Source organism: Gambusia affinis, linkage group LG01 (genome assembly GCF_019740435.1).
Source record: "Gambusia affinis linkage group LG01, SWU_Gaff_1.0, whole genome shotgun sequence".
Classification (NCBI taxonomy): domain Eukaryota; kingdom Metazoa; phylum Chordata; class Actinopteri; order Cyprinodontiformes; family Poeciliidae; genus Gambusia; species Gambusia affinis.
The window spans coordinates 28,337,214-28,350,737 of record NC_057868.1 but is presented as its reverse complement, the minus strand read 5'-3'; positions in this window follow the sequence as shown (position 1 = coordinate 28,350,737).

Sequence of the window (13,524 nt, the reverse complement as noted above, 5' to 3'; positions counted from 1 at the left end):
GTGCATACATCATTGCAAGAATCTCACACTCTGAGCTCATTAGGTTAAGCAGGTTTGTTCGGCTGTCATACACAAAGCAAAATAATATTGTTTTTGTTTGTGCACATTAATCCAGAGATTTACACTTATTTGACTTGCAAGCTCATGTGTAGACTTTGAATGTGGCACTTTTAAAGGCAGATTTCCTAATATTTTTAAACCTGGAGCCAACTCACTTTGCTATTAATCATTTACTATTAGTAATTTCAATGCTAATTAATTGCCTTTATGTTCAACATAGAGTTCATCTTTTGTGACAAGACTAACCCAAAGTAGTGAATAATAGTGAAGTGGAAGGAAAATGTTACATGTGTGCATTTGTAGTCAGTCTTCAAGAGTCTATACTTTGTGGAATCACATTTTACTGAAATTACAAGTAGTTTTTACCAACTTAAACATGATTAAAATCTGAAATATTTCCACATTCTTTGCAAACTTCATACTTCAGATCCCAATTGTACTGAGGTCGAAACCTACCCATTTAAACACATAACTTTAGATGCTCCGATCTAAATTACTCAGTTTTAACACCGGTTGTATGCTTAGGATCATTGTCCTGCTAGAACCTCCACTTTGCAGCCTACATCAACTTTTTTTTTTTTTTTTTTTTTTTTTATTTATTTATTTATGATTTTCAAGAATAAACAGGCAAATTAGAGGACAAAACAACAAGTATAAAAATAAAAAAAACAATAAAAAAAAAACAAAAAACAAAAAACAAAAAAACTAACCAGAGTCATCAAAATAAAAGTTCACAGAACAGAACAATCAAAACACTGTCAGCTAACAAAGGGTCTGATAAGAGGATAAAATAAATGTACATCAGATTGTAGAATGTTATCGAGCATGAGACCAAGCAAGTAAGAGACATATCTGAGGACATTGAATCAAACAGCCCACCATGGAATATGGAATAACAAGAAAAGATGAAAACAAGTTATAAACACAATAAACATGACGAAACGGTAAATGAATAAAATAAATTATTAGAAAAAACAGGTCCAGATGTAAACGACAGTTATTTTAGCCTATTATTTTTTATGTATCTATTGAAAGGACCCCAAACATCCAGGAACTTATGATGATTGTCAGACAAAGAATATCGAATCTCCTCAAGATAGATACAGGACACCATATCATTAAGCCATTTCTTAAAACAAGGCAGGGTAGAGGATTTCCATTCCCGTAGAATAACCCGCTTTGCTACCACTAAACCAAACATTAGAGACTGTTGTAGGGACATGGGAAGAGCAAGAGAGGATTTAGAGCAACCCAAAATGATCAAATGCCTATCCGGACAGAGAGGCTGGTCATAAGCGTTGCTATAAAATTCAAAAATCTTGCACCAGAAGTCCATTAGTTTAGGACAGGAGCAAAACATGTGACCCAGGGTCCCATCATCTAATTTACATTTGTCGCATTTTGGTGAGACGCAGGGGAATAGCCTGTTGAGTTTAGTTTTAGAAAAGTGCAGCCGATGGATAACTTTGAATTGAATAAGTTGCAGTCTAGAGTTAATGGAACAGGTCTTAATTCTCGAAAGAGACAAATCCCATTGCTCGTCCGAAATCTCACCAAGTAAATCAGAAGCCCAGGCCTCTTTTATATGCCAAGTAGACGGGGATGAACTGAAAAGATTAACAAACTGAGAAATTAGATTTTTAGAGGTAGGGGGCTTTTTTATAAGCTCGAAGAAACAATGCTGTGCCGGTAAGGTTTCATAGTGGGGGAGGTGCTGTTTTACAAAGTTCCGAGCTTGCAAGTACCTAAAAAAATGACTAGACGGAAGACCAAATTTAGATTGTAGTTGCGTGAAGGAAGCAAAGTGATTATTAATGTATAAATCCTTAACAGCAACTATCCCCTTATTTAACCAGTGCTTAAAAACTACATCCATATTACCTGGCTTAAATGTTGAATTCTGACAGATCGGGGCATAGATGGACAAGCCAGGGAGATTCAGTACATTCTTTAACTGCTTCAGAATCCTGAGTGAATTTCTTAGTATAAAGTTATCCTTCAGCAACTGAAAGGACAAAGACGGATTGGAAAACAATACTGCAGCTGAGGAAGAAGAAGTCAGCTCAATAACGCAAGGTTTTCATTCAATGGCCATTTGGGTAGTAGAGTCAACCAATTCACCCTCGGACAGAGCTGAGTCCAGAAAACCCAGGATCTGGCATTACATGCCCAGTAATAGTATCGAAAAACAGGAAGGCCTAGGCCCCCCTCCGCTGTAGGTTTCTGTAGGTGAGATTTTGATATTCGAGGGTGTTTACCAGCCCAGACAAAAGGGATTATAATAGAGTCTATCATCTTAAAAAAGGAAGCAGTGAGATAAATGGGTATATTCTGAAAAAGATAGATAAATTTTGGAAGGAGCACCATCTTGACAGCATTAATGCGACCAATCAATGAAAGAGGAAGGTGCCTCCACATGTCAGCCATGGATTTAATTTTGTTGATTAAATCCAAAAAATTATGTTTAAAAAGGAGTTTAGGGTCTTTTGTGATATTTATCCCCAGATACATCAACTTTTTTTTTCAGGTTTATTCTAAAGTTGGCTCCAGTCATCTTTCTGTTATTCACAGCATTTCACTTTATTAATGTTTTATGTTGTTACAGCCTTAATTGTAAAAAATCTCTTTCCTCCAATACACACAAATACTGCATTATGACAATGTAGATGCAAGTTTTAGAGAGTTTTGATTAGCTGTTTTCTTTTAACTTTGTTGATCTACCTTTGGCAGTGATCATAGCTTGAAGTCTTTTTGAATATGATGCCACAAGCATTAGTTACCTATCTTTAATCAGTTTAGCCCATTCCACTTCATAGTACTTCTCAAGCTCCATCAAGTTAGATGGGAGATGCCTGTGCAGCCGTTTTCTGATCTCTGCAGAGATGTTCAGTCAGATTCAAGTCTGAACTCTAGTTTGGCAACACCAGAAGATTCCAGAGGGGTTCTGACGCCAATCCATTGAGATCTTGACCATGTGTTTTGGGTCATTGTCCTGATGAAAAATGAACCTTTGCCCCAGTCTGAAGTGAAAGAGATTGATACAATTTGAAATAAGACTGTAACTTAACAAAATGTGTAAAAAGTGAAGTTCTGCAAATGCCTTCCAGATGCACTGGACATTTTTTTTAAACTCTTCTTCCACAATGCCCTGTCGAAGTCTTCCAAAAATTGGTTACCTTGGTTCTTACTTGCGGTTGTCAAAGTAAAAAGAGCTGAATACAAATGCTTGCCTTAGATTTTTAATTTCTCTTTACCATCATGGGAAACTTCATGTCTGTTGCATAAATTTCCAATGAAATATGCAGGAATTTATAGCAGTAAAGTGGGGAAATATAAAAAGATTAAAGCAGTATGAGTTGGAAAGCACTGCATGTGCCTTCTTGTGAAATAGTTAATTTCCACTTCAAAAAACAAAATTCAGGGAGGGCTAAATTTAGCCGTCACACCCTTCAAAGCCATTGTCCTATTTCGTTGAATTTCTTAGTTTTTGTGTAAAACCAACATTGAGGGGTTTGGATGAACATAACACTAATTTATAGGTTCACAGGGATAACAGCTAAAGATGGTATCTACACTAATTTTGGTAAACTACTGTGGTCTGTAGCGAGACAGTTGCTACGATTTATGTCTGCAGTACCGAAAAGTTTCTAAAATGAGTGTCTTTATTAATCTGTTCCACATCCTTTGCTTATACCACTACTTTAGGATCACACAACATATCAGCATCTACAGTTTATTCTTCAGACAATTAGAGTCATCCTGCTTAACGCATTTCTTCGAGCAAAGCCTCCTTCACTGTGTGTTTCTTTAACTGTGTGAAAATTCTCCTGAGACTAGTTTAGCCTGGGAGATGTCTGATCTTCTACTATAAGCCAATGTCCTCTCCGTGCCATAAACTTCACATTTACTAAAAGAGTCCTAAATGTCTGCCAGGTTCTATTGGTGCATTTTGTTCCTAAGGCGACACAAAAAAGGACATTAAATCTTAAATCTTTATAGGTCTAATTTATGCACACAGTGTTTGATTGATGGAAGTGTGTGCTAAGATTATATCTTAATTGATGCAGTAATTGCTGTGTCAACAACAAGTGTTTAATAAATTGCTAATAAGTGCTACTGAGCCTCTAACAAGTGCGTCAGCTGTGTGTGCGAGCGTTTCTCTCTGAGGGGCCCTGTCAACCCATCAACCCTATCAGCTGGGTGAGAGGTCTACACACCGAGTATCTCTTCACCTTGCACGAAAACAGTGTTGTCACCGTATATCTCCTCACCGCGGAGCTGTGGAGGGTCTCCAGAGGGGGATGCGTACCTCATGAGGCAAAAGAAAAGGAACATATGGGAAGAGGACAGGCGAGAAAAGCGTGCAAGTGCGCGTGTGTGATGATGTTAGTAAGGGGTAATGAGTGCCAGAGTTGCAGATTATGCTTATAGGTGTAAGAGAGTGCAAAAAGCAAGTATGTCAATAGGTGTTGAAAAGGTGGTAAACGCAGCGGGACAGCAAGAGGACAAGTGAAAGAAATAAAAAGCAGCTGCGTGTGTGTGTATGATTGTGTTTGCATGTGGAACAGAGAGAGCGGGCAGTGGCCTATGCAGTGTGGTGGAACTTCTCTCATCTCAGCGCATTTGGTTTGCTCCCATTCTTCATTAACTCCATTAACAGATGAGCTGCGGCGATTAGCGGAGCTACCCGCTGATTCAGCTCTCACACCCCCACCCCCGGCTCCCTCCAAACTCCTCTATTCTCTCCCCCCGCTGTCGTTCCGTTGCATCCAAGACTGCTCTTCCTCATCTCAAAACTGTTTCCCTACTAAACAAATTTTGGAACAATTGAGTTAAAATACTGATCACGTTTGATAATTTGCCGCAATAAGTTAAACAACCTGCTGTGCATGGAGGACCATAAAGTCAATCTACCTCTCCGCAGTGGCTCTTTTATTCAGCTAACAATTTTTACTGCTCTGTGCCATCTTAAAGCCCTCTGCTCCTCCAGCAGGCATTGCCAAGGGGGCAGTCTGCCTGCCGCACACTGTGCCATTAGCCACAATTGGCTCTTTAGCTAAGAAAGAGGAGGGAAAACACAGATCGACTGCCAAAAGTTCCTTTGCACAAGCAAGAAAGGGACATTAGAAATAAAGAAACAAGCGAAGGAGGTTTTCCTTTAATTCTCCAGCATCTGTTCCATAATAGGCGCGATTAACAGATTAATTAGACTTTCATTCCTTCCTGCCTCATTCACTTTCTTATTGTTCATTTACTCAAAAACAGATACTGAAGTTTCCAGCATGCAGAATCGTAAGGTTTCCCTTACTTACCTTTCCTGGCCCTCAGGTAGCATGAATCTTCTTAATGACTCTTTCATGTGTCTTGACATACCGAAGCATCATAGTTCAGATCACAAACCCATATGACAGTGAAAGGACAAAATTTGTCCATCTGTCAAGACCTCAGTTTTGACTTCTAGTAGGTGATGAATCATACAACAAAGCAGCCGCCACTCAGAAACTCTTTTCCAACAACATCTGAGATCTAAGAGGTCGTTATAATGGCTTTGACGCTTTGGGACAACCACAACAACAAAAAGACTTTCAAATGCATAAACACAGGTTTCTTCAGGGGCTTGGTGTATGATTGTTAGGTGCCCATTTTTGTGTTTTGTTGTGTGTGTGTGTGTGTGTGTGTGTGTGTGCGTGTGTGTGTGTGTGTGTGTGTGTGTGACTCCGTCTTCTCCAGTTTTCTGGTTTCGCATTGTGAAATTAATGACCTGCCAGGTGAGTGAAGAGGGGCTCCTTTTTTTCCTGCATATTTGTGTCAGTTGTGCACAATGGTGAGTATTGCGTGCGTGTGTGTGTGTGTGTGTGTGTGTGTCTGCAAATGCTCATTTACATATGTCTTCAGTTGTTTACATGTATTCATATCTTGAATGTGCAAAGGCTGTGCTCCGAAGATGATCGGGAACCATGTGTAGCGCTCTTTTTGCCCTTCTGACACAAGGCACTACCTATAAATTATTGACACGTCCCTATCGTCTCCTTTCCCTCCCATCTATCTCTCTCTCTGCCTCCGACACTCATCTCCACACTTAAAAAGGGGATTTCAACCTGTGTTTTCTTTCACAGAGTAACATTCGCAACTGATAAACAGCAGGGAAGAGGCCTTCTGATTGAAGCTTTGCACATTGCTCCAATTTGACTGAGCATCCCAACACCGAAATCTTACGACATACATGCTACCTGCAAATGAGCCTCCCTCCCTCTACGATTTCCTCTTCATCAACTTATCCCCTTTTCAATCACTCCTTCCATCTTTCCTCATACTGAAGACAGAAACAGCTTTGCCATCTGGCTGCAAGTCAAAATAATATCATTAGACTTCTTTTTATAATTAAACGACTTACAGCACCTTGGGAAAAGTATTGCTGTTCTTTGAAAGTTTTCTATTTTTGTCACATTGGAAACATAAGCTTTAGTGTAATTCAATGGGATTCTACTAGTACAGAATAATGGAAATAAAGGAAAATTTTAACTGAATAGCACTTTTATATAATGTTGCCAAATATTCTCAATGGGGTTTAAGGGTGGATGTTGATAGTATTATTCTAACATATAAAAATGCTTCAATCTAAATTATTTTTAGGGCAGATTGTCTCTTGTCTTTTACAGATTTTCTTCCAGGATCTCTCTGTGTTTCATTTTATTCTTCTTCCCTGCACTGCTGGCAAAATTCCATATCCCTACTAAAGAAAGAGCATGGTGCTACCACCATTAAATTTCACAGTGAGGACGGTGTGTTCAACATAATGTGCAAGTTTTCAACCAATTAGCGTTTTTTATGCAGGCTAAAATGTCCAATTTTGGTTTTATACATCCAGAGCTACTCCTTCCAGATTTTAACTGTGTTCTTTACATGGCATGTGCAAACTGCAAAGAGGACTTGTAGTGGCTTTCTTCCAACAATAGCTTTCCTCTCCTAACTCTTCAACTAGAATTGACTTGATCTGACAACTAATAGTTGTCTTGTTACAGCATTCTCCAACCTGATCGGTGGATCCATGCAGCTCTTCCAATGTTACCACGGGTTTCCTGGCTGCTTCTTTAAATTATGCCGTAAGTAAAAACGGACAGGCCATGTCTTAGTAGGTCTGTCTTTCAATTTTCAGGTCAAATAGTGCTCAGTGAGAAGTTTGATGCTCGAGATGTTTTAAACGCTGACCCTGCTCTACACAACTTTACCTGTCTGCTGTATTCCTCAGTCTTCATGAGGTTGTTCGTTCACTAATGTTCTTTATCAAATCTCATAACTTCAAAGAACAGCTGGATTTATATTAAAACTACACAGAGGACTTCTGAACGAGTCAGGTTGTTATTTAGGAGTATCAACAGAAGGGGAATGAATAAATGCTGATCACACATTCAGGATTTTAATTTGTGAAAAATAAAAAGTTCCTTTTACTTTCTCACTATGCAACACATTGTCTTTGAATCACTCAAAATCCAGATAAGATACAATAAAAGCCATGAATAATTTCATAATGCACTGTATTATCACAGAGAGCTCAACTAAAATGTGCTCTGTATCATCTACGTGTTTAAAATTTAGGCCTGTCTGTCTTTTTTTTTTTTTTTTTTTACACTGTGCTATTGGTTCCCTTTTGTCCTGAAGTGCATGACAATGCAATAGCGCCGTCTCATCCTCGTCTTCATCTCATTCAGGCCGTCTTGTCTCAGGCCAATTCCAGACACAAGCAGGCTAACCTATTTTAAAACAACTTCATGCTATTAGGATCCTAAATACAAAAAAGGTTCCAACAATAGAGGAAGAGATGCTCTGGATTGAGGAAGAGAATGGAGCAGGCTTCCATTCTTCCAGCGACTCTTGCCTGTCTCCGATATGAATAAGAGGCATGGCTAAACGTGCTGCATAATTTGTACTTTTAATGGCAGAGCCTTCCATTCCTGTGACATGACTTAATCAATAACCAGGGCCTGTCGGAGTTTCAGCCCAGACTCGGCTGGCGTTTTATTAATTTTGAACAGGCACACTAACTAGGCGTCTGCTAGCAAGAGGCATTTCACACAGGATAATAGGCATGCTGGATTGATAGGTTCATTCCATGTATGCTCAAACTCTCATCCCTCTATTTTTCCCCTCCCTGTCCCTGTACCCCTTTTATCTCTCTCACTTTATCTCCCCTTTCTTTGCCTCCATCTGTCAAAGAGTGATTTAGGAAGGAGTGCTTTTGTGTCATCTGAGGAAGAAGCAGAAGATGAATAAAAAGAATGAAAGTAGAAATAAATAAAGTGGAATAAAAGAAAGAACAGGAAGAGGTTGTGACAGGTGGAAAAAAGTCAGGTAAAAGAGTGTCATGACCTATGGTTGTCCAATATAAAGCTGCATCGTCTTTTCCCTTTAAGAAAAGATAGTCATGCAGACATTGTTTCGTTCAAACCTTCTTGTAACGACAAAAATGTTTTAAGAAGTGAAGAGATAGAATCCAAAACACAAACATGCATGTGATCAAAAAATTGATGAACGACCTAGTCAGTTTCAAAACTTAAGTCTTTACATTAGCAAGGCTCCAACTATATGTTCTCATTAGATATCCCCCACGTATATGTGACGAATATAAAGAAATATATTTACATGGGTGGAAACAAAAATTTTGTAGCTCCAAGTGATATCAATTAAATTAAATTAAATCCCCTTTCAATGTAACTGGATGAAATAATTGCCTATTTTGTAAACACAGAAATGAAAAGGAAAAACATTTTAAGAACAACTTCTTATCTGGATGTTCAAATATTCAACATCATGGTGACGGGAAACTTCTCGAGATATAAAAATAATTCTAATTGTATTGTAATTGTAAACCTTTTTCTGGTTTCTACTATGCATACAGTATATTCATATATCCACACATCCAATTATTGGATATGTGGTCCCCTTTGTTCAAAAGTCTCAGCTTTTCCCACAAACATTGCAGGTACAAAAGATGTGGAAATAAAAATATTTCTGACATTACCGTGATGGAGTGATGAGAACAGTCCATTTCTGGAGCATTCTTACCCTTATTTTGTACCCACAAGTTGGTTATGAAATGATGAAAACTGCAAAAAGACCAGCATCTGGACCAGACTTATGAGTTTGAAGAATAAAGTTGAATGACGATTTGGTCTTTGGATGATCTCATAGGGGCAGATATGTCCAGAAATCATAAAATCAGAGGCAAATATCCTCACGACTCAATCACAAAAATGTGATGATAAAAGTCTGAAAAGATTTGCCAGGTTTTTTGTTAGCCTTTTTACTGACTGGTCTTACATCTGTGACAGCTGATTTTAAAACTAGGGAGCAATTATTTACTCAAATAGCAGAGAAATTATTTCTTATAGCACAGTGTTCCAGCAATCACTTTTATTTGTCAATGTTTTCCCCAAGAAGGCAATGTAACACTTAAGCTGTTGTCCACCATATTTTCTGGCTTCTCAAATACTTCATCTGAAATTTGACACCAGGCAGGAATTGTCAGGTAGCCCAGAAGTGGCTCCATGTGGACAAGTGTTAGGTTAGTTGACCCTTCTGTTTGGGGCTTTTGTTAAAAATAATCTGGTAACAGCAGTGTAAGGCCACTTCCGTATTATAACTGCATGTATTTTCTCTCGGACAGGAGAGAGAGGGGAGTATGACCTGCACGGAAAACAGAAATTTGATCTTTTAAATCATCACGTCGATGGATACCAGATATCTCCACTCCTCTTTTCTGCAAAACACCGCTTAATTTCTCTTATCTCTTTCTGTGACCTTGAAGATCACCACATTCACAGCAAGCACAAAATGTCTCAGCAGTGCTGTTGACATTATGTTTATCTCTGACCAAATACAGCACGAGCTTGCTCGCAATGAGGGTGGAAAGTTTCAGCATCATCACATTTGGCCAGTTTGAGTCCAATACGGTTGTTTAGTTGTGCTTCGAGGGCTAAAAGGAGAGGACCAAACATTTACCCCCTGACACAGGCAGTCCTGTGACTCATCTTGTTGATAGGACAAGGGACAGAGGGGGAGGCAGATGGATGGAAAACAACACGGCAGTGAGGGAGTGAGGGAGGCGCAACAGATACGGTAGGTTTTGGTGGGCGAGAGTGGGAGAAAACAAGGATTGTGTGTTTACCAGAGACAACTGAGGAGAAAAGGAATGCATCTCAAAAGATGAGTCACTATTGTCAACAACCTACTCATTCCCTTTTCAGTCATGACCAAACACGAGGACAAAGAAAGGCGTATTATGATGGCACTTTTCAATGATCACATATAATCCAAACAGTCAATAATTCAGCATTCAGTCGTATGCCTCTTACCTTGACACAAGCACAATGGGACACAATGTTCCTAAGGTTTCTGCATAAAACAGGTCGTACTCTAACACTGTGTTTGGGTACTTTAGATTTGAGGAGATGTTGTTCAAAGCACAACATTACAAAAGAGGATTGGTTTGCTTTCCAAGAATTCCTATCATTTCTTAGCCCATGTTAAATGTTTCTGACCTTTGTATCTTAGCATGTACAACTCAAACATCCAAAAGTTTGAAAAGTGCATACACAATGATCATTCTGATGAATGTTTCGAGCAGATTTGCATCATGCTTAGTTTGTTCTTAACAGTCTGAACCCTGTTTGAAATAAAATATCTTGGTTCTGACCACCTCTGCTTTATTTTGGCACTTTTAATAAGGATAAAGTTACAAAATATGCTGCTCATACAGAACATTTTTATCTGACACAAGTTGTGTTATACAGCACAAGTAAAGTGTTGATTCACCTCAAGTAAAAATACTTCTATCACTAGATCTAAACACTTTCAGACAACAGAATACACTTTTACAATGACAAAATAATAATAAAAAAAGGTTTTCCTTTTTTTTCAAAGTATGTTTACATTGGAAAATAAAGACTTCAAAAAGTCAGACATACATAAAATAGATAAGATTTTTTATTTTTTTTTAAATGAGTCAAGTTTAGAACAAGATCCCCATTTCAACTCAATCTTAAGGTGTATGAGTTCTTCGGTGACCTACACTTTGGCCATCTTATCCTGACACACAGCAAATGTTATGAAGTCTTTAGACCTCGCTGACATAACTTGACAGTCTTCTCTCTTTCTTAATATGCTGAGTTTGTGTCTTTAATAAATTCATATATTAACGTGCTCGTACTTGGCGATTCCTACCTTTATTAGCTCAATCTTTTGAGCTTTCCTGAACCCAAAGTTTCCTTCTATCCTCTGCGTCCATCAATTTTTCATGAACATGCAGCGACAAATTTATTTGAATGTGATCCCCGGCAGTAACTTAGAGCTGGATGGACAGATTGGGGTGGCGGTAGGCTTGTGAGCGGCAAGGTAGCGAGAAGCTTTAGCGCATACATTAGTCACACGTGCACCGACTGCCAGTGGCAGAGAGTGGGGCCTATCAGAGGTAGTATATTGGGTTTTGTTGGGGATGGGAAGTATTGTGTGTGAAATGCATGCATGTCTATCACAATGTGTTAGTGAGGGAGAAGAAAGAGAGGAGGGGGCACTCTGAGAATTGAAGGAGTAAATTTATCATAGTTATGGCTTTCTCAGGAATCCATTTTCTTACGGTCTGCTGACAGCAAGTCGTATCTGCATACGCCCCCCCTCTTCGTCCACACCAAGGGTGATTGACAGCACCGAGCTTCAGCCTAATAGGCCTGGTTACACACTTCAGCACTGGATACATAATCAAATACACCACATTCTTCTCATGCTCCTAATATTCTTTCATCAAATCAGCAATGATGGTTCTTACTTTAAATTGTCTTCTGACAAATATTTATAGTAATAGCAAAACCATAACTTTCCAGAAAAAAGTCATAGAACATGTTGAATTTGGAAATCTTAGCAAAATTTAGAAAGTCTAGCTTAAGATAACCTATATTTTGTTAGCACACAGAGAGACAGCTGTTTAATAAAGATCTCTCCAAATATTGTGAAGTTACAGTAGAATGTCTATTGGAACGACAGGAAAGAACCTGTCAGATATTTTCAAAGTCTTAAAAGTTTTCTCTTTTTCGAGCTGCTTGTAACTAAGTACACCTTGTGCTTAGTGGTAGAAGATTAAAAACCCTCTACCATCTTATTACACAGATGCACTGATTAGAATTTTGGCAGCCCATTTTCATCATCCATTAAGGTGCAGTTATATATTACGAGCCAATTCAATTCAAATTCAAAAATACTTTATTGATCCCAAAGGTACATTAAATGTTGTTGTAATTCATATTATCCAAGCTTCTTCAGGGTTGTTGTAGATGCTGATGGATGTGGGCAGAAAGGGTCTCCTGTCCAGAGTCTCTGAAGAAACCTTCAACAGCAGACACTGAAGATGAAATTGTTTTGGAGCAAACACTTCAAAACATCTTGACCATTATGTTTTTTATTAGTGCAGTTCGCCTTGTTTAAAACTCTTTAGTCTCACCCTCAAAACACTTACATGTAGGTAAATTAGTCCACGAGGACACTGGTCTCACCATTACAGTTAAGGGGTTAAAATCTCTGCGAACCCCAAACAATTCCTCAGACCTCTTCAATTAAGTTCAACAGTATTTTAAAAACTGCAGGGGTGTCTTTAAGAAGAAAAATGTGCAAAATACATTTTAATAAAGTGATTAAATGAAGTTTGGTGATATGTATGTGTTACTAACCTAAAGCCAGTATTTCATTTCTTTTCAATCACTTCATATTCTCCCACCTACACTTTCCCAAAAGCTCTAATAAAGTAAACATTGTACAAAGATATCTAGACGTTGCAAAGTTAACGCAATGACTTTATGAAACTTTTCTCTTTTAAATACATGTCATTGTTCTGAAGGGTGGAAATATTTTGTTTGTTTTTACCTTGTTTTTGTTTTCCTAATTATCACCTTATTTCTAAAGTGTAAACAGCTTGACTTGTTATAAAAAAAAAAAAAGAGGGAAATGTAGGTTTGTAAGAAGCTTTATGTCGAGCAACTCTGTGTGAATCATGCAGTGAGGGAGAGAAACACCTGGCTGAGAGGATGGATGGGACCTGCACTAGTCAGACACGGTGTAGTACGGGTTTCCGTGGGACACTTCATCGCAGCAGACAGAAAATGAAAGCTAATTGTTATAATAATTATCATGACTGCAGGGAGAAGAGAGGAAAGAAACTGATTATACCCACAGAGAGAAGGAAAGAGAAAGAGGGAGACGGATTACCTGCCTGTGAGTAGCCCGTCATTAACCTCACTTTCTCCCACACACTCTCTCTCTCTCTCTCTCTTACACACATGCATGCAATCACACACACTCCATCTTGTGCAGTCTCCAGTCCAGAGCAGTCCCAATCTATATACCATTGTTCCCCTTGTCTCTGCTGGACTGCACTAATTGAAGGCAATCTGAGCACGCTCCTGCCAGACTCTTATCTCA